Source organism: Eulemur rufifrons, chromosome 25 (assembly GCF_041146395.1).
Source record: "Eulemur rufifrons isolate Redbay chromosome 25, OSU_ERuf_1, whole genome shotgun sequence".
NCBI lineage: Eukaryota > Metazoa > Chordata > Mammalia > Primates > Lemuridae > Eulemur > Eulemur rufifrons.
Window position 1 is genome coordinate 3,790,981 of NC_091007.1, and position 20,157 is coordinate 3,811,137.

Consider the following 20,157-nt stretch of genomic DNA (forward strand, 5'->3'; position numbering starts at 1 on the left):
TTTGGTGATTGTTTTCTTCTCCACGTTCAAACCATAACATTTGTTTGCACTCACCAGTATTTGCAGCATATTGGAAATCTACATTTTGTGCCTCCTACTTTCTGACAAGTATCTTCTCTCCTGTTAATTATGAAGCTAATAAGGCTTCCATTTTTACTGGTCACTTGTAGGAGCCCTGTACAAATCCCTGGGAGGAATCCTAGCAGTGAGTTCACATATTTTCATAAAATTTTTACAAAGCATGATATTTTTGCATTCTCTTGCATAAAGAGGGGCCCAACTGGCACAAGTCTTAGGGACCCATAAAATTAGGATCTTGTGTGCCTTCATTGCAAGTCTTGGACATGCTTGAAATTTCCAATCCATTGACTTCATCACTTTGCATTGTACATCATTGCTTATTGCTCTTATATCTTAGCTATTTCTATTGCCCTGATTGAATCGCATGTGCTTTTTCTATGGTCACTCCCCTGTCAACATCTCCAAACTCAGTTCTATCCCTGTCCAAAGTATAAACCTGAATAATCCCTAACCTGGTGCTTTCAAGCATCTGATTTTTCTGAAGTAAATTCAATGCACATAACTTGTGAAAAGTCACACAAACATGTTTTATTTCCCTGTCAGTTTATGAACACAGACATTTAAATAAGCACCCTGTTGCACTACTGATTCTTCTTTACTTCCAAGTTGACCAGTCCATTCTTGCTGCTCGCTCTTCCCCTACCCCAGCCCTGGCACTCTCACTCATCACTTCACTTAGGAAATAAAAGCAATCAGACAGCTCTCCTATCTGTCCACTATCAAATCTATAACTATATGTATCTGAATATGACTTATCTTTCTTCTTATTACAATGAAAAGAGAATCATTGTATCAGAGGCTGATAAATCATTCCAATACTTAATTTCTCTCCTTTTTTTCTACAAAAGACGAGATAGAAAATACTTTTGGCTTTCAGGTCACAATACTGGAGGGACCAAGGCCCTTGGCTCCCTAAAGGTTTGTTGAAAAATCATTGACCAGAGGCAGATTGAATAATTGGAGAAAAGGCATACTCATTTATTTAATGGGTATACCAGGGAGCCTTCAGAATGAAGACCCAAATATACAGGAAGAATTGCCCATTTTTATGCGTAAGTTCAACAATGTATGGACAGCTGTGCTGCTGCCCAAGCAGGTCCGTTTGCCCGCTGCACAGAAAGAGCCAATGTACTGAGACAGGTGGGGTTGCAATGGAGTAAGAGTTTTATTCTGCATAGTGCTAGGTTGGGAGATGGGAGAAATTTCTGAAATCCGCCTCCCTGAGAATTTGGGAGACAGGGTTTTTAAGGATAGTTTGGCAGAGAAGGGATTAGGCAGTTAGGTTTGTTAACTGGGGCAAAATTATAGGGGTGCAGGAATCATCTTGTGTTGCTCCAGTCCCTGGGGTCATAATTCCAGTTGAGTTGGTTTCTTGGTATGGGCTGCTGGTCTGGGTGGGTCAACCAATCCACTGGAATGTGGGGCCTGGAAGATATCTTAAAAACTACCTTTAGATTTCAAAAAGCTAATCTTATCTACAGAGAAAATTAAGAATTTTTATGGACATCAGCTATGGGGAGAAGTTAAGAATCTTTATGACGACCAGCTGCATGGCTCCAAGTGGCAATTATAGAGAAGCAAACAGGGGGACAGTGACTAATTGTTATCATTATTTTTAGCTAGACCCTTACCACAGTTCTTGCTTTGCACCCCGTTATTGATATTTCTAAAGGGTGGTTTCAGCTGTGTAGAAATATGATTGGACAAAAAGGGTGGGATCTAATGCTAACAGACTGAGTGAGGAAACCCCGATTCTTCTTGGCCTCTCCGAGCGCATCCTTCCTTTTGGGTGTAGGAGTTCCTCTACTCAATGGGGGTCTTATGACCTACCGTCAAACAAGGTAGGTCAGATAATTTCTTTATGGCCAGTTTTTACATAGAACAATTTTAGGTTTTATGGCTGGCTACTGGGGGATTCTGGTTTCGATGACCGACTTTGGGGGGGAGATTCTAGTTTCAGGGGAAAACAGGACTGCGAGGATGAGCATTTTCTGCCTACATCCTATATATGATGCCTTATTATTTTTGATCTGTATTTGGGCATCCTCTTACCTATCTCTGTTGCTCATGTACATGAAACCATGACACTGGTGGTTGGTATGTTTTCACATCCCCCTCTTGCTTTTTACATAGTTTGTATTTAAATAGTTTTCATTATTAAGTCAGTAACTCTAATAATGCGTAACTACTGTTGGTTTTGCATACCTAATTCTTTGACAGGGGTACAATGCACAAGCTTCTGTGGCATTTGTACATAGTTCCCTTTAGTTTTAAGGACATAGGGCAAGAGATGTGGGGAAGCAGTTCCCTGGGGTCTAAGCATCGTCTGTCTCAGGAACAGGTATTTGTGATTACCTTTGTCCTCTGCCAGGGCCACTGATCCTGTGCCAAAGGACAGAGGTAGGCATATCTTCTGTAATAAGTCTCCTGTTTGTGTGCTTATGATATGCAGAGTTTTCTATAATGATGCGGCCCAGGAAAGAAGATTCCTAGTTGCTGGAGTCTAAATGTAGTACCAGTAAAATCAGGATTGTCTTATAAAAATTATAAATTAGGCCATTGTTCTCTGTTGCTTAATGTCTTCCAGTAGGTTTCTATTGCATGTAAAATGGAAGCTGCACTCGTCTCTCTGGCACTCAGGCTAACCATGTGCTGGTGCTTGCTTGTCCTTGTAAATTCATCCGGCCTCAATCTCTCCTAGCCTACCATGTTCCAGCCTCTGCCTACCTTCTTTCTCTTGAAGAAATGGAGGAGTAAACAGTCTTAGCTTTCTAAGGGAGAAATATTTCTCTCCTTTCATTTACATATTGCAGAACATAGAACAGTGTCTTGTAGATGTAGGTGACCAATACGTATCTTTAAATAAGTGAAAGTGAAGCTTTTACCTAAGCAAAAGAAAGAGGGAAGTTTTCCATGCTGATGGAATAGTTTGAGCACATTTTTGGTGGTGTGAAATTTATGCTAGGCTTTAAGGAATGACTATCAAGATGACAATAACAAGATTTATAAGAAGGAGGATATGTTATATTTTAAGGTTATTAGTGATGATTTCTTGGAAAAGATGGAAGAACCTATGATATTTACATTCTTGTGTATGTCTTTGAATTGTATAATGCTTTGCAGTTTCCGAGTACTTTCACATAAGTGATTTCATTTATGCAAGGTCCCTGTTTTTCTGTCTTAATGGAGGCCGGGGATACATGAAAGCTTAATTAGAGACAGAAGGAAAATAGTTTCTTCTTCCAATGATCCACATGTATTTGGTGAAAGAACAAAAAGAAGGTTTTTAAGAATCACCCTAGACTTGCATTTTTATTCATTTCTGACAATGGAAAATGGCTGTAGCTGCCAACTCACCAGCCTTCCCAAGTAGGCAGTTGAGTAAGAAGCCAAATGGCTTATTGGTGGGGGAAGAAAAAGGAAAATACATACATATGTGTATACATATATATATATCTCCACAGTTAGACATCTGAATTCCACCTCCAGATAACGTGTGCATGTGATCTCACACTTTAAAGTGTAATCTCTCACACTGCTCTCCTAAGTGTCATTAACTTGAGACTTCGGAGCACACCTCTGAGTACCAGGGCCCATGTCCGTCTCACAATTAAATACATGCATGCACACTTAATCGCAAATTAAAAATGATTACTCCATCCATATATATAACTAAAGTTTTCTTTTTTCTTAATAGTATTTGTTCAGTATTTCCAAACTGGCCAGGAGATTGCTTCAAAAAGAACCAGGCACAGCTTGCAAAATGCCTTTACTACCCTCAGGAAAAACTAATAAGCAAAGAAAATGAGAATTTCATTAGTTATGTGCAAAACCATTCGATGCTATGCCAGGAAATATATTTATCTAGTATATGCACAATGTGTGAGCTTAATGCTTCCATTTTATTGAATAAAATATTTAAGTAAATCAACCTTACCATTTCCTCCCCCCCGCCCTTTCCCCAATAGATTTCAACTAATCTTCATGGAGAAAGAGAGTATACTAAGATTATTAATAAGGATTTTACTGCTTACAATATTCCATATGTTCTTTGCTCATTTTAAACTTTCTTCCATCTTACTCACTGTCATCTACTGGAATTTCAGCATTTTGTTTTAGGAACCATAGTTTTAACTGGAACATCATTTTTTTTTTTTTTTTTCAAATTTCCTGTGGTTGCTTCAAAATACGTTTAAAATTCTATGATTTTAAGACTAGAAAGACCTACAATAGCCATGTTTAGAAATTAAAACATTATTCATCTCTGCATTCTCCATATTTTTTTTATTTTCATACAAATGAAACATAGATTTCCTTTCCTGTAAATTACAGCATTTTCTGCCTACATCATACATATGATGCCTTATTATTTTTGATCTGTATTTGGGAATCCTCTTACCTGCCTCTCTTACTCTTGTACATAAAACTCTGACACTGTTGGTTGGTATGTTTTCACATCCCCCTCTTGCTTTTTACATAGTTTGTATTTAAATAATTTTCATTATTAAGTCAATAACTCTAATAATGTGTAACTCCTGTTGGTTTTACATACCTAATTCTAAGTTCTGAGAAGCAAGGAAGGCCATTAGTCCAAGTACACAATGGTTTTTTTATATTTACCACAATGCTTGGTCCATCTAAAGCTATTGCAGTAAAAATCTAATACACATTGCATTCCAGGCACTAATAATTTTCTATTAACTCAGTTAATCTTTATAAAATACTTTTGAGATAGGCTATTTTTGTTATCCTTATTTTATAGATGAAAAAAGATATGGATGAAAAGATCAAGTAATGTGATCAGTTTCCTACCTGTTAAGTGTAAGGTTTATGAGACATGATGTGTTATTCATAAATATTTCAAAGACAAATTGTGAAAAATTATATGAGCAGGTGAAGACGGTGAGCTAATTTTGAAATGTTTATATTTATATTATATATGTATTTCTTGAGTAGTGAAGTCTTTTAAAATTAATGTATTGATTACTTAGGATGGTGATTTACCGTCTGTAGAACTTTGATGTTTTCCTATTCAGTCTCCAGGGAAAGGTTTTACCTTCTACTCATCATCAAAGTAGGTTAATATAAACAATGTATTTAAGAATAAAAACCAAATTATTTTCCTCTCTGTATAAGAATCAGACTGTCACAGAGAGATAGTCAGTATTAACTTGTGACAAATGATTGTAATTTGTACTTTTGTAACCTTTTCCTGGAAAGAGAGGGTGGCTGATTGCCACATCTAAAAATTCCTCTCCTGCCCTACCACTGTGAAGACTTGGCAACCTTCTGTTTTCTTGGTACTTTAGAACTTTCAAGATCTAGTTCAATTTCAAGAGTCAATTCCAATATGTACAAAACAAAAAGAAGAAATTATGAATTTGTACTGGAGCCATAAAATACTATACAGAAGCTCATGTTTCTGTACAGTGCAATAATCAATCAATTCCTTCCTAACACAGAGGCATCTACTGTGATCTTCTTTGCAGAACTCTTGGCATCCTCACATCTATTTTGATATCAGAGATACAGAAACCAGAGTTCAGTGGTGTTGAATGTTTTACCCAATGTTAATATCTCTTTAGGTAAAGTCTGGATAACTAACGACTTTCACAACTGGTTTTCACAATTCTGGTGTCATTATTTTTAATAACTATTAATTTATGTGATTGTTATTTAATTATATTTGAGAACTTAAAAATGTTTTATCTCTTTACCTGGACAGTACTTTAATTTCTTCCAGCGTAGATGCTGCCAAAATAATAAATAGGGAAAATGCCATGAAATAATGTTAACTTAAATGGTCTAATGTGTATTGTGCTGGGCTAAACACTATAGAAGTATCACTTGGAGCTGCCACTGTATACACAGGCAATTGCAGGAGATACTGGTAGAGTTGTCTGTTTGGAAGTGGTGTGTGTGGGAAGCTGGGGAAGAGAGGGCAGGGAAGGTCTGTTGTTTTGCTTTCCTCCCAGAGGGCTTCAGGTCTTTAGCAGTGCCTCTGCTCATCAGCATGAGTTCTCAAACCAAAAATCATGAAACTTAAAAACAAGCAGGAGCCTCCACAAAAGCTTTTCACTGTCTCACCTTCTGCTGTTGTGGGAGAGAAACAGCTCCACTCAGAGCTGCAAGAATCAGCGACTTTCCTTTGTGGAGCAGATGGTGTTGACAGAGCTTGCTCACAATGGTTGGGTATTGTTTCAAATTAAAACCAGAGTTCTTTCTATCTGTTATACAATTTTGAACCATGATTTCTCCATTGTGCTGCAGGGATGAAACTGAACAGCCATTACAGTCCGTTGGTGTTCACTGAATTTTAGTGTTCTAGATATGAAATTCCATGCTTTACAGCAAATGGACTTAGCTATAGAATAGTGACACTTTTCTACCCATTATATTCAAGGGCTCAGCTCTTCCACATGATTTTTTTCAGCTAACAGAGGCTTATTCTTTTACATACAACTTTTAATTCAACTCTCATTTTAAGTAAAATCTTCCTACAGTGGTACAACATTCCTGGAATTCATAAATGAAATATAAAATGTATTGCTAAATTGAGGTTTAAGTCACGAACAGATAATATTGTATTAGTTTGAATATCATGATGTCCTCAAGGGCTGTACAGATGTACAAGCTGTTTTTGTCAATTCCCTAGATTGGTATACATATTTAATTGTCCCTAGATTGGTATACATATTTAGTTGTTTAATTTGTCTTTAACAGTTTATCAAAGTATAATTGGCACACTACTGTCTACACATATTTAAAGGGAGCAATTTGATAACTTTGACATATTTATACTTTTGTGAAACCATCAGCACCATATGAAATGGCCATGCTGTTTCTCATTCATGAGAAGACGGTCACCGCAGAGCCCCGTGCACGGACGAGGGCAGGTGCCGTGATGCTGCTATGGCACCGCTGCTGCAACTACTGCCATCTCCAGATTTCTTAAGTACCTAAAAACATGGCATGGGTCTCAGGAATAATAAAACTAAAGCTATTGTGGGAGATGAAGATTTTTTTTTTTTTTTTTTTTGGTTTGCTTGTTATTTTCTAAAGACTTTTCTGTATTCTACTTAATCTTGAGGCTGGTTACTAAAATTATTTTGATTTTGCCTTCATTGTATTTTGGCTTTAACATGTGTTAATTAGAATTTAAGCTCAAGTGAAGCTATTTACAATTTTTGTAAATATCTACTGATATTTTCAAGACATACACGTGCAAAATTATCTTCCATTTGTCAAAATTTCCATTCCTAATTACTTTGATCTAGAATCTACAAAATTCCCAATAAACATTGTGTTTACATTTTAAAATTTGAGGCATTTATTTTAAAATTATGGACTTTAAGTCAACCTAGTTTAAGTCTATAAGCATTCACATTTCATTTATGAGTCACAACTCAATATTGGGTACTGAATGATGAAATTAGAGATACCAATTCCATATTAGCTCTCTGATTCTTTGTTTGAATAAAAGTAATTTTAAAAATAATCTGACTGTCAGAGAAATGAAAGAAATACTAGTGGGATTTCCCTTATCAGTTCACAAGCTTCTTGAAGTATTGCTCTTAAATATATTAAGAATGCATATTAGTTTATTAAATATTTCATGGTGGACCTGTTGAAGATTGCTTTTTGCTTAATATCCTTTATTTTATGTAAAGCATTTGGCAAAATTTATTAGGATTCTTATCAACATTTAGAGTCTGAAATTTAAGCTCAAAGAGACCTCAGAATTCATCTAGTCCAGTCTCTTCATTTACAGATAATTACAGTAAAAGAGCTCAAAATGTCATGACTGATTTGGTCACAGTTTGTCGTCATGCACAGCACATGGCATTTGCCATTAGAATCTTGGGTTCTGGTCAGAGTCAGATAATCTCTTTGAACCCTGTTTTTCTCACATATAAACTAGGTGCTGCAAACTATTTATATTCCTATCTCAGCTTTAAAACCTGCAAAACTCAAGAAAGCAAAGCATCTTATTATATTTACTGGTTTTCAATGAATTTTCATATATTAGAGTGTTAATCCTTTGCCTAATTATAAGCCAATTTATTTTATAAACTTATTTCATAGGTAATTAAATATGAACAGCATTATGTTAGATACTAAGAAACATTTCATTGCACTTTGAAATCATATCAAATCAAATCATGTTTATCATGTCATTGATATTTGTCTTTTTTTTAATTTAGCAGCATTATCCCTTTTATCTTAATGAGTGTTTACATAAAGCCTGATATACAAACTTAACATTATGGGCTACTCTTTGGAATCAAACCTGAGAGTCTTGTCCATTCAGCTTCCCTGTTGCTCCTGGGGCTTTCCTTGAGTCATTTCCAGGGATTCTAAATATTCTTGGAATATAGTTTGAAAACCAGCAGTTGGAGTCCTATTCATTGGTTTTACAAAAGGGACCTATTGCCCAAACTAGACAAGGAATTTAACCACAAAAGAAAGAGCCAAGACAATCTCTTCATTGATTTCTAACCTTGTACATAATCCCTTAAATTACACTACCTTGTGGATTATTTTCATATCTCACAGCTTTTGACAAAGAGACAGATTTTTTTAATTTGTGTGTTCTTTAAATAGTTGATTATATTTTGTAGGGTATTTTTTTTCAAAATCATAAAAGAATATTGGTGAGTTAAAATCTATTTATAAAGTAGATTTGGATAATATGCATTGTTCTGCAGAATTCCTGATTTGGTGTTAAACCTATAATAGCTTGCTTAAAACAATACCATTCAAAACAGTCACACTAGCCCACTGAAGATAACTTTGCCTATAGAGTTGAAAAGCTAATACATAAATGAACCTTAATACAAGTAATTTTCAACTGATTCCACTTTCACTGACAGTTCAGCTATTTACTCTTGGGACTTGTTCCTGACTAAAGAACTTCTGATATTGAAACAGAAACCCTGTCACATGACTTCTACCTATTCTTTCCATTAGGTAAACATATTCTCCCAAGTGGTATTTTAACGGTTCACATACAATATTGAGAAGAGAGACTCTATACATAGTTACTGAGAGATGATTATTTAAATTTATACCAAACACTTTAAATTTGAAAGTTACCAAGTAATTTAAATTTTCATACAGTTTATTTGGAACTAAAAGAGCTCAAAAATAGTTGAGAAAAATATATATTCTAAGTAACAGCCTCCAACAAGCATTTATCTTCCCCTCTGCGGTGATACAGAATGGCTCGGGAAACTAGTCTTTTCCTTAAAAAACAAAAAAAAAAAGAAAACTATTGTAACCATTAAGTGGTTTTTTTCATCTTCTGTAATAACAAAGCCAAACAAATAAAAGAAGACCCATTTAAAAAATATAGGATATGATACACACAAAAATGGAATAAAGTTACGGCTCAATGAATCGTCACAAAGTAAACATTCATGTAACTGCCACCAAGATGAGTAAGTTGAATACAGGTATAGCCACTACCTGGAGAATCTTCCCTATTGTCTCCTTCCCACCTCTGTGTCCTCTTGTAAGTAAAAGTAACCACTAGCTGACTTTATGGTGGCTACATCGTTGCTTCCCTTCTCCCACAGTTTTTAGTTTTACTAAATAAACACGTATCTCTTCACACTACAATTTAATCTTGTCTATTTTATCTTTGTATAAATAGAATCATTCAAATGTGTATTATTTTCTCTCTTTCTTCTTCCACTCAATGATATGTTTGTGGAACCAACTACACTACTATGTGTAGCATAGTCCATTCATTTTTCAAATATGTCTATTACTGCACCACCAAATTAAGCATAATATATTTGACTGGGCATTAGGTTTGTTTGCCATTTTTAGTTATTATGAACAACACATCATAAACATTCTTGTGTATATTCCTTGAGGGCACATGCCCATATATATTTCTGTTAGACATGACCTGGAAGAGAATTGATCAGGATAAGCAAATACCTATTTTAACATATATAGATAATGCCAAATAGTTTTCCAAAGGTGATGCACATGGGTATAAAAATTCCCATTTATGCACATTCTGACTAACACTTAACTCTTGTTAGTCTTACATGCAGACATCCTGTTGAATGCATACTCATATCTCATTGTGCATTCCATGTGTAATTATGTAATGCCTAATAAATGTAAGTATGTTTCTTGGCTGTCATGTTAGTCTCTTCTGTGAAGTATCCATTCTATTTCAGCACACTTCCTATTAGATTGTAGGCTATTGATTTGAAGCTTAATATTATGGACATAAGTTCTTTGTCAAGTATTTATTAGTCATGTAAACAATTCCAGCAAAGCTGTATCATGTTCTTCCACTCTATTAATGATGTCCTATCAATTTTTAATTTGTCCAGATTTTCAATCATTTCTTCTATGATCCATTCTTCTTGCATTCTGTTTAGTCAATCTTTCCACATCTATATTTTCTTCTAAAGGTTTGTGGATATGGTTTATATGTTTGAACCTGCGATTTCCCTGGAATGAAAATTTCTGTATGTTGTGATTTAAGGATTAATTTTGTTTTTTCCATTTGGGTATTGAATTTCCACAGAATCATTTCCTGAAAATACCATCCATTTCTTACTACTCTGCATGATAAATTTTGTGATCATTTATGTATGAGGTTGGTATCTTTACTCTTTTCCATGTCTTTCTTTATTTTTTAATCTTTGCACTGTATCACAGAATCTTATTATAGTTTTTTTTTTTACATGTCTTCATATCTTTATTCTTTCAATTCAAGGTTTTCTTCACTATTTTTGGCATTTTCTTTTTCTAAATAAATTATACATTTATGTAAATTTCCACAAACATTTACTTGCATTTTCTGACTTCCCCTAAGTGTGTGTATGATGGTAAAATTGGCTCTTTCTGTATATACACCTGTGAACGTAAATGGCTGTAGATGTAGAAATGGAAGTCCTATTTCCCCCTTTTACCTTTGGTCACATAGTTTTGCTCTAAAATCAGGTAAAACATTGGCAATATGCAGTATAGCTTACTACTGGGCAAGTACAAATGGCTCAATAAAAATGAGTAGATTAATAAGTATTACATATTCACACACTAAATATTAATATTTATTCCCAATTCATACGCAGTGTTTACTGACCACAATGTTTACTGACATTGATCTTATTTCTAACGCATATTGAACAAGTATAAGTGAATCTTCATTCGAATATATGCATATGCAATAAAACATGACTCCCTTTGATGGTGGATGAAGAATATGTAACAATTTTAACTAAAGGCCAGCCATTTTCTTTAAAGACATCAACTTTTGAAGAGATTCGGCTGGTTTTAGACTGTCAGACAAAAAATGCCATGTAAATCAAAATAACATAAGCACTGAAATTTTTGTTTATTTTCATTATTTAATTTTAACTCTGATATTCTATAATACAGAGCATGTTACTTAGGTATAAGTGACTGCTTGGAAAAATCAGTATCAGGTTTTATATCAAGGGCTCAACACTGTGGGTACTGCTTTGGGTAAAGAAATCATGTGTTAAAACAAACAAACAAACAAAAAAGAAAATACTATTCTCAGTCATTTTTTCACTTTCTCAAACTTCTGCCCCTAAGGCAAAGTGTCAGCCACATTTTCAGCTCGGAGAGCTATTAATAATTCATAGAACTTCCATTTAATCTTTTAACCAAGGATTGATAGTAATGCAGTAATGAAATACCCTGACCAGCTGTGGCTAAACCACTCAACGTTGCTTCTGTTTATCTAGCCCACTTCCCAGAGAACTCCAGGAAATTGTCATCATTCCAGGGGTTACCCCAAGGAATCTTTATTATATTTCTAGGTTAGGATGGCCAAAGTGTCAGAGAAATCTGGGAATTTAAGAATAAAAAGTCAACTTTAAATATGGGTTGGCATTTTCTTTTCTGTTCGTATAATGCTCATAATGTTTCACGTGTGTTGTAGTGTGCTAGATACTTAATTATTCCAAACTTCAACTTCTTATGAAGTATATAAGTCTGATTTATTATCTGCTTCTTATATTTTTATGAGGCTTGTTAGCAGAACTCCATTATATCTGACTGACTCCCTGATGTCAAGAAGCCATTCTTGTTAAAATATTTAACATAAAAATGAGCTAACAAATCATCAAAATGGCTTTACTAAACAGGAAAAACAGAGTGAGATATAAAATATTGTTTAGAATGCAATTAAAAATATTACGGCAATTTTAAAACAACTATTTAAACACCATATAAAGCAGCTACTTATGAGGGAAGCAATATTCTCAAGCTCCTCATTGTCTCATTTTGAGCTAATTTTTCCCGTCTTTCCTCCCCCTAGTGCTTACCTGACTGATTTACTGGATTAAGGATTATACACGGCCAGTTTAATACCACATAATAATTCCAGGGAAAGATTTTAGGTGACTCCTGCGCTAAAGTCCCCTGAAGCAAAAGAACTAAGGTCATAAATTGAGTCCCACCAACCACTGGTTTTTTAATACAAGCTTCAGTCATGGCTAGGTAAGTAAGCATTCCCAGGATGAAAAGCCTTCTGAGTAGACTTTTTTCATTTTTATTTTTCTTTTCATATTTTCTGAGCTAATTCACTACTGCATTCTGTAAGGTAGTGATGATGGTAATAATGATATAATAAGAATAATACTGAATTTTTTGAAGATGCAAAAAGAATGGGGGAAAATGTTCTGAATTGGTATAATATTTTTGCATTTTTCTGAAAACGTATACTTTTTAAAAAAAGTTTTATGTTTTTTATAACTTATGAATACACATTTACCTATCTTTTTGTTTTTATTAGTGGGATTCATATCAGATAGTCTTGGCTAAAGGCCTAAACCTAGATAATTTGTTCATACTGGCTTTTGTGTTGATATATCAGTAAAACTGAATAAAGATGAAAATTCACAAGTGGATGATACAGGCAAACAGCTGCTCTCTTTCCCCACAACAGAATGACAGACTGGGGGCTATTTGAGGAGAAAATGTCTTATGGTAGAAAAAAAAATTCTAATAAAATAAAGAAAACAAATTTTCTTGGATGTTTAAATTTTACAGAAAATACTTCTAACTTACTTTCAATGCACAAGAGCAGGAGAATTCCTATTTTGACAAAACCAGGCATTACCTTTCCAGAGATCTATATCTTTTTATCTTCTTATGAGGGAATACAAGAGCTCTCCTTTCAATTGGTAACTTTAATCCAATATCTGAGATATAAGCAATGAGGAAATTAAATGAGAATATGGTGCACGTATATATTTTGGGGTATGTGTCACATCTCAAAATTTTAAATATAGATGTAAGAGTTTTAAAAATTACTCCTGGTTAAGAATGCAAATCTCAGAGAATATCCTGTAACTCACCAATCACTGAAGTACAGATCCCAGGGCCACATGACATCTCTTTCGAACTATTTTAAACTAAACAAGCAAAGAGAAACTCTGCAGTATTTTATCTGTGTGGACCTAGCTTTACATGCAAGCTATTCCATATTGAAAATGGAAATTCTGATGTAAGAACGATAGTGTCATTGATACTATATACCCTTTATGAGAGTGAGAACCTTGAATCAGGGATTATATAAAAGTTATGATCCAGTCATGCTCAAGCAGTAAAATGAAATCCATGTCGACTGCTAAAGCTAAGATTTAGCTAAAATATCATTTGTAGGAAAAGCTTTTCAAAATTGTTCTTCAAATGATATGAATAGGGAATACTTTCCCCATTTTTAAACAGAACGTGGGATGAAACTCAGTTGCATGTTCTTCATATGTTAGATTTGTCAAAAAGTGTGGACTTCTGGTTTCATGTCATTTAAGAAAAAAATTTAAACAGATTTGTGTTCAATGAATCTTTTCCTTTGTTTATAAAAAGTACACAATAACTATTTTACTCACATTTAATTTTATGTTAGGGAAATATTTCCTAAGATATGCCACAAATTTCCCCCAGATTATGAAATATTTTAATGTCTGTGATAACAATTAATGGGAAAGAGTCAATGGAAAATCAAAGGTTAGTTGTAACTAATATAATTTTAGAGTGTAAAATATTAGGGTTTTTTTTTTAATGGGTAAGGCCAAGTACTTGAATCTAGAGTATATATAGAGAAAACATTTCCTGATTACTTGGGAGGGAAGAAGGGTAAGTGTTGAGAAATGCAAGGATAGGCTTGGTTTTTTGATCTATGCTCTGTCAGACGGTATTTTAATTTCAAGATGTCTTAATTATTCAGTTTTCTCTGCATAAATTTCTCATCTTAGTGAGTTTTATTAATTAGGATTTTGACAAATAACTACTTATATAAACTACAAGTTTGTATATCATTTGAAATTTAGCTACTACACTTTTCACAAGGTGCTTATTTTTTATGGTATCATACAGTAACATTGTGTAATGCATAGTTTTTTCTCTCCAACATTCATTTCCATCTCTTTCCTCCTTTGCAACAGAACTCCTGAAGCCATATGCTTAATTGATTGGTCTTAACCTTGTAGGGTGATCACAATCCCTCTGGAGATGACTGATTTATCATAGAATGTGGCCCTATCTGGCAATAAGCCATGGGTGCAAGTGTGTTTTCTCACCAATTAAAAGAGATCCATAAAAGGAGAAGAAAGGGCCCCTTTCTTTTGCTAAATATTAGTGTATTTGCATATTCAAACTAGAACTTTAGCAACAATCTTTCAAACAGGAGGAGATTAGCACAAGACAAAGTCTACAACATTGACCATGGAGATACCAAACTGAAAGAAATTTGACTTCTCGTAATGACACTGCACAACTGAATTAACCAGCCCTGTAGGCACTCTGCCTTATGTCTTTTAAAGTGTAAAAATAAGTCTTTCTATTGCTTAAGCAATTTAAGTCTAGAATTTCTATTATTTGAAATTAGGCATCCTAAGTGATTGACAGTGATTTGAGCAACTTAGCCATAGACCACTATTACAATTATTACTTCTGTACACGGAGAGGAGATGGCAAATCAGCATATGTAAAGATATTCCACATCATATGTCATTGGGGAAATGCAATGTAAACAATGAGACAGTGTTCCAAGAGCACTGACAACAGCAAATGCTGGTAAGGATGTAGCGCAATAAGAACTCTCATTCATTGCTGGTGGAAATGCAAAATGATACAGCCACTCTGGAAGACAGTTTGGTAGTTCCTACGAAATTAAACATACTCTTGCCCATACAATTCAGCAATCGTGCTCTTCGGAATTTACCCCAAGGAGCTGAAAACTTACACCTAAACAAAAACCTGCACACAAATGTTTATAGCATCTTTCTTCCTGATTGCCAAAACTTGGAAGCAACTAAGATGCCCTTCAGTAGGTGAAGGGATAAATAAACTGTGCTACACCCAGACAACAGATGGAGCTCTCCTTTCAGCTGATAACTTTAATCCAATACTTAAGATATAACGAATGAAAAAAACTAAATGAGAAAATGGTGCACATGTGTATTTTATGGTATGAGTCACATCTCAAATTTTCAAATATAAGTGTGAGAGCTTTAAAAATTACTTGTGGTTAAGAACGCAAATCTCAGAAAGTATACCAAAGAAATGAGCTATCAAGCCATGAGAAGACATGGAGAAAAACTTAAATGCATTTTAGTAAGTGAAAGAAGCTAATTTGAAAAAGCTACATACTGTATGATTCCAACTATATGACACTCTGGAAAGGCAAAACCATGGGCGCAGTAAAAAGATCAATAGTTGCCAGTGGTTGGGGGCAGGGTGGGATAAATATGTAGAGCACAAAAGATTTTTAGGTCCATAAATCTACTCTCTGTATGACACTATAATGGTAGATCCATGCCAAAATAACATTTGTCCAAATCCACAGAATGCACACCACCAAAAGTGAACCCTAATGTAAACCGTGGACTCCGGATGATAACAGTGTATCAATATAGGTTCATCAGTTTTAAAAATGTACCACTGTAGTGGGGAATGTGCTTTAGCTCTAGGGAGGCTATATATGTGTGCGGGCAGCTGGCATATTGGAAATGTCTGTATCTTCTGCCCAATTTTTCTGTAAACTTAAAACTTCTTTAAAGACAAAGTTTAATAGGAAAAAAAGGACAACTACAATGGGCCTTCTGTATCCATGAGTTCCACATCTGTAGATTCAACCAATTGTGAATCAAAATGGAAAAAAAAAATGGATGGTTGCTTATGTACTGAACATATACAGAATTTTTTTTTTGCCATTATTTCTAAAACAATACAGTATAGCACCTATATACATAGCATTTACATTGTATTAGGTATTATAAGCAATGTAGAGATAAATTAAAGAATATGGGAGAATGTACATGGGTTATATGCAAATACTACACCATTTTATGTAAGGAACTTGAGCATCTGTGGATTCTGGTACATGAGGAGGGTTGTGGAATTAGTCCTCCTTCGAAACAGACAGATCACTGTACTGTATGATTCCACTTATATGAGGTATTTACAGTAGCAAAATTCATAAAGGCAGAAATTGAATGATGGCAGTCAGGGGAAGGAAGAAACGGGGGGTTATTGTTAAATGGATACAGAGTTTCAGTTTTGCTAGACAAAAAGAGATCTGGAGATTGGGTGCACAATAATATGAATATACTTAACGCTACTGAACTGTGCACTTAAAAGTGGTTAAGATTTTTATGTTACATGTATTTTACTGCAATTGAAAGTAAAAACACATATATAATTAAAAATATTACTTCTGTTCAGTTTTCCTCTTTGTATTTTGGTGGTAAGTAATTTCAAGCATACTAATTGTAAAAGCTGAGGGTTTTTAATACTTATAATGGTAAAATTCCAATTTTTCCTTTTATGTTAACTTTTATCCTTGCACATGGAGACATGCACATGTCCCTGTAACTAAAATAACCTAGTTTGTCTGAGCCTAAAGTTTCTTAGAAAATTACTTATATTATAAATTTCGAATGATGTATTTCTGTGCAGCCAAGATTCTTATGATATAGCATTGTAAAACTTACTGACCCAAGAAATAATGAGAAGTGTCTTATTTTATATAAGGTGCCATGACAGCATGGTACTTTCTAAAAGGCAAAAATCATAGCCTATCAATCTTAAGTGTCTCCTGGGGGTGTTTGCATGGTAAACTACAACAAGGTGATTGAGGAGTAACTACATATGCTGTTTTGTATAACTTGAGTCCTAAGAAATGTCAGCACACTGAGATCTCAGAAAATTTTAAATGGCTTTTGGAAAACTAAAGATGCCTAGACAGAAGAGAAAAGAAAGTTATTATTTAAGAGAACACAGTGAAAACACTTTCTATTATAAAAAGTAGTTAATAGGCTTACATTTAATGTTAATATTCATTTAAATGTAAATTCCACTCAGATGGTTACTTTATCAACTAAGCTGTATTTTAATATTTTAAGCCAATTACTTTTCTGGGCATTCAAGAGACTGTTAAATGCCTTTAATCACAATATATTGGAGATAATTAAATGAAGGCATATTCCAGATAACTCAACATGTGCTTGCAATCAGAATACTTAATTTAAGAAAAATCAACAAACAAAAAAGCTTGCCTACACATGAGAATTTGAGTATCTACTCTATATTTATAACCCCTTGGTGTATTTTTTGTGCCAGTTTGAGTTTGCAGGTTTAATGATGCTTTCCAAAGAGAAAAAAAGAAGAAAGGAAGGAGGGAAGGAAGGAGGGAAAGAGGAAGCAAAGAAGACATACAAACTCAAACAGGCCATTAGCTCCAGTGGTTTAAGAGATAATTGTAATATAACACATTCTTGTACCTATTTTGGCTTGTGCTTTAGCTCTAGGTCTATCCTCTTTCTTTTCTCTCTCTCTCTCTCTCTCTCTCTTCCTTTGAATCCCACCAAAAGAAGCAGTTCTATTATAACTTTATTTTTCTCACAATGACATATGGAAATTATTTTTCTGTACTTAATTTGATAACAAGTGAAGTTTCTTATTCACAGATGTCAGATACAAAACACACATTACACCATCTGGACAAGGCTGTACATTTGAAATATACTATTTTGGGAAACAGTTCGTAGTCCTCTAAATTATAACATTTCCTCTGTTTAAAAAAAAAAATCCTTGCACTTGAATTAAGTTATGACTAACATCTAAAATACCTAGAGATTCTCAAGGCATAGGCCCAGGTAATTTAGCTAGCATGCCTAAGTCAAATCACAGCTGGCAAGATGTAATCATCTTACTTTAGGTTCTTTGGCTTAAAAGGTTTTATTTCTATGTCAATCTCAATTGATTGTCTCTCCAACTTTTGTCTAAAGCAGACTGCATAGATTGTAACTATGTCAGTCAAAGCTGATTGGGATTTTTCTTCTTTTAAAATATCTGGACAAGTTTTAATAGAATCTTTAGGTAATGTACACCCTAAATAAAGCTCTTATGTAAGCTTCTGTTACTTCAAAACAACTTAGAAATTTACTAGTTATTTCAAATATCTGATGAGCATCTATTACATATCACTGCAAAGTCCCATAGATGAGAAATACTAACATGTAGGATATGCCCTCTGATCTCAGACTGAGACATCAAACACACATGTGAGCAACTGATACAACACAACATGGCCAGTCTAGCATGGAGGTTAAAAGTAATGTTTTGATGTTGACAGTCTTGGATTTGAGTCAGAGTTCTGATACTTGTTTATTAACTTAACCTCATTTTATTAATTTTTTAATTAAAAATAATTTTTAATTATTAATTTTTAAAAAGCAACATCTTTGTTACACTTAATAGGATTAAGAGTATAAAATGGTTAACACAGAGTATCAGCCAGAGAGTAGGACACTATGGTCAGCTAGTTATTAATGTAATTAGTACTGTAATTGAGGCATGCATAAAAAAGGCCATCAGAGAATACAATAGGATATCAAAGTTCCCCAGTCTGGATTAGAGCTTTGGCTGTGAGTGGGTGAGGCCATTCAGAGGAGTTAACAGTGAGACTTGTGAATGCCTCTGTTACTTTGCAACTTAAACAGCTCTAGAGCAACTTGCACAGCTCTAGAACTTTTCTGCTCATTTCTATAACATTTTTTGTTATACAGGAAAAACATCACAAACCTTTAAGTATCCATCAATTGTCTTTCTGTCATGAATGAAAGTTTGACCCTTACTGTCTTGCAGCCAATTCACATGTAGAAGTTATTTCCATGCTATTTTATAAAATGTTTCCTAATAACCATGTATGATTTCACACTTAGTTTAGAAAACTGTATAAAAGAATGTACAAACTGGAAATAATTTTCTGAAATGTCATGGCCTTCAACATCTCTTTCTCAGTCAGGCAAAAGCTTCCCAACACATTTCAAAGAACATAAAATTTATGTCTTATGTGATTTCACTAAATTTGTGATTATGTGTAATCCTCCTTAGTGGAATTTCTGTGGCATTAATTTTTTTCATGTAACTATTATACTCTATTATTCCCTAAATATGACTACACTTTAAATGCCAATTTAAATGTTACATTTTTAGTATAGACTTCAAATGAGAGGTGCTGAAAATTACATTAAGGCACAAATTATTTTTTTAACAGAATAGAGATGTGATAAAAGGAGTAATTGTCTTGAAAAGGGATGACTTAAAAAAAGGCATATTAATTTCCCTAACAAATTACTGCAAATTTAGTTGTTTAAAACAAAAAGAAAATTATTTTCTTACATCTCTAGAGGTCAAAAGTCTAAAATCCAAGTCTTGGCAGGGTGGCATTTCTTCTGGGAGAAACCATTTCCTTGGCTTTTCGAGTTTCTAGAGGTTGCCTACATTCCTTAGTTGGCATGGCCTACTCCTCCATCTTCAAAGCCACAAACATAACATCTTCTCTCTTCTCTGATCTCTGCTTAATGTCCTTACATCTTGTGTGTGTGTGTGTGTGTGTGTGTGTGTGTCTCTCTCTCTCTCTCTCTCTCTGACTTGAATTCTTCTGCCTCACTCTTATAAAGACCCTGGTGGTCACATCAGGCCCACCCAGATAATCTAAGATCATCTTCCCATTTCAAGATCTCTAACTTAATCACATTTGCAAAATTCATTCAGCCATGTAAGGTA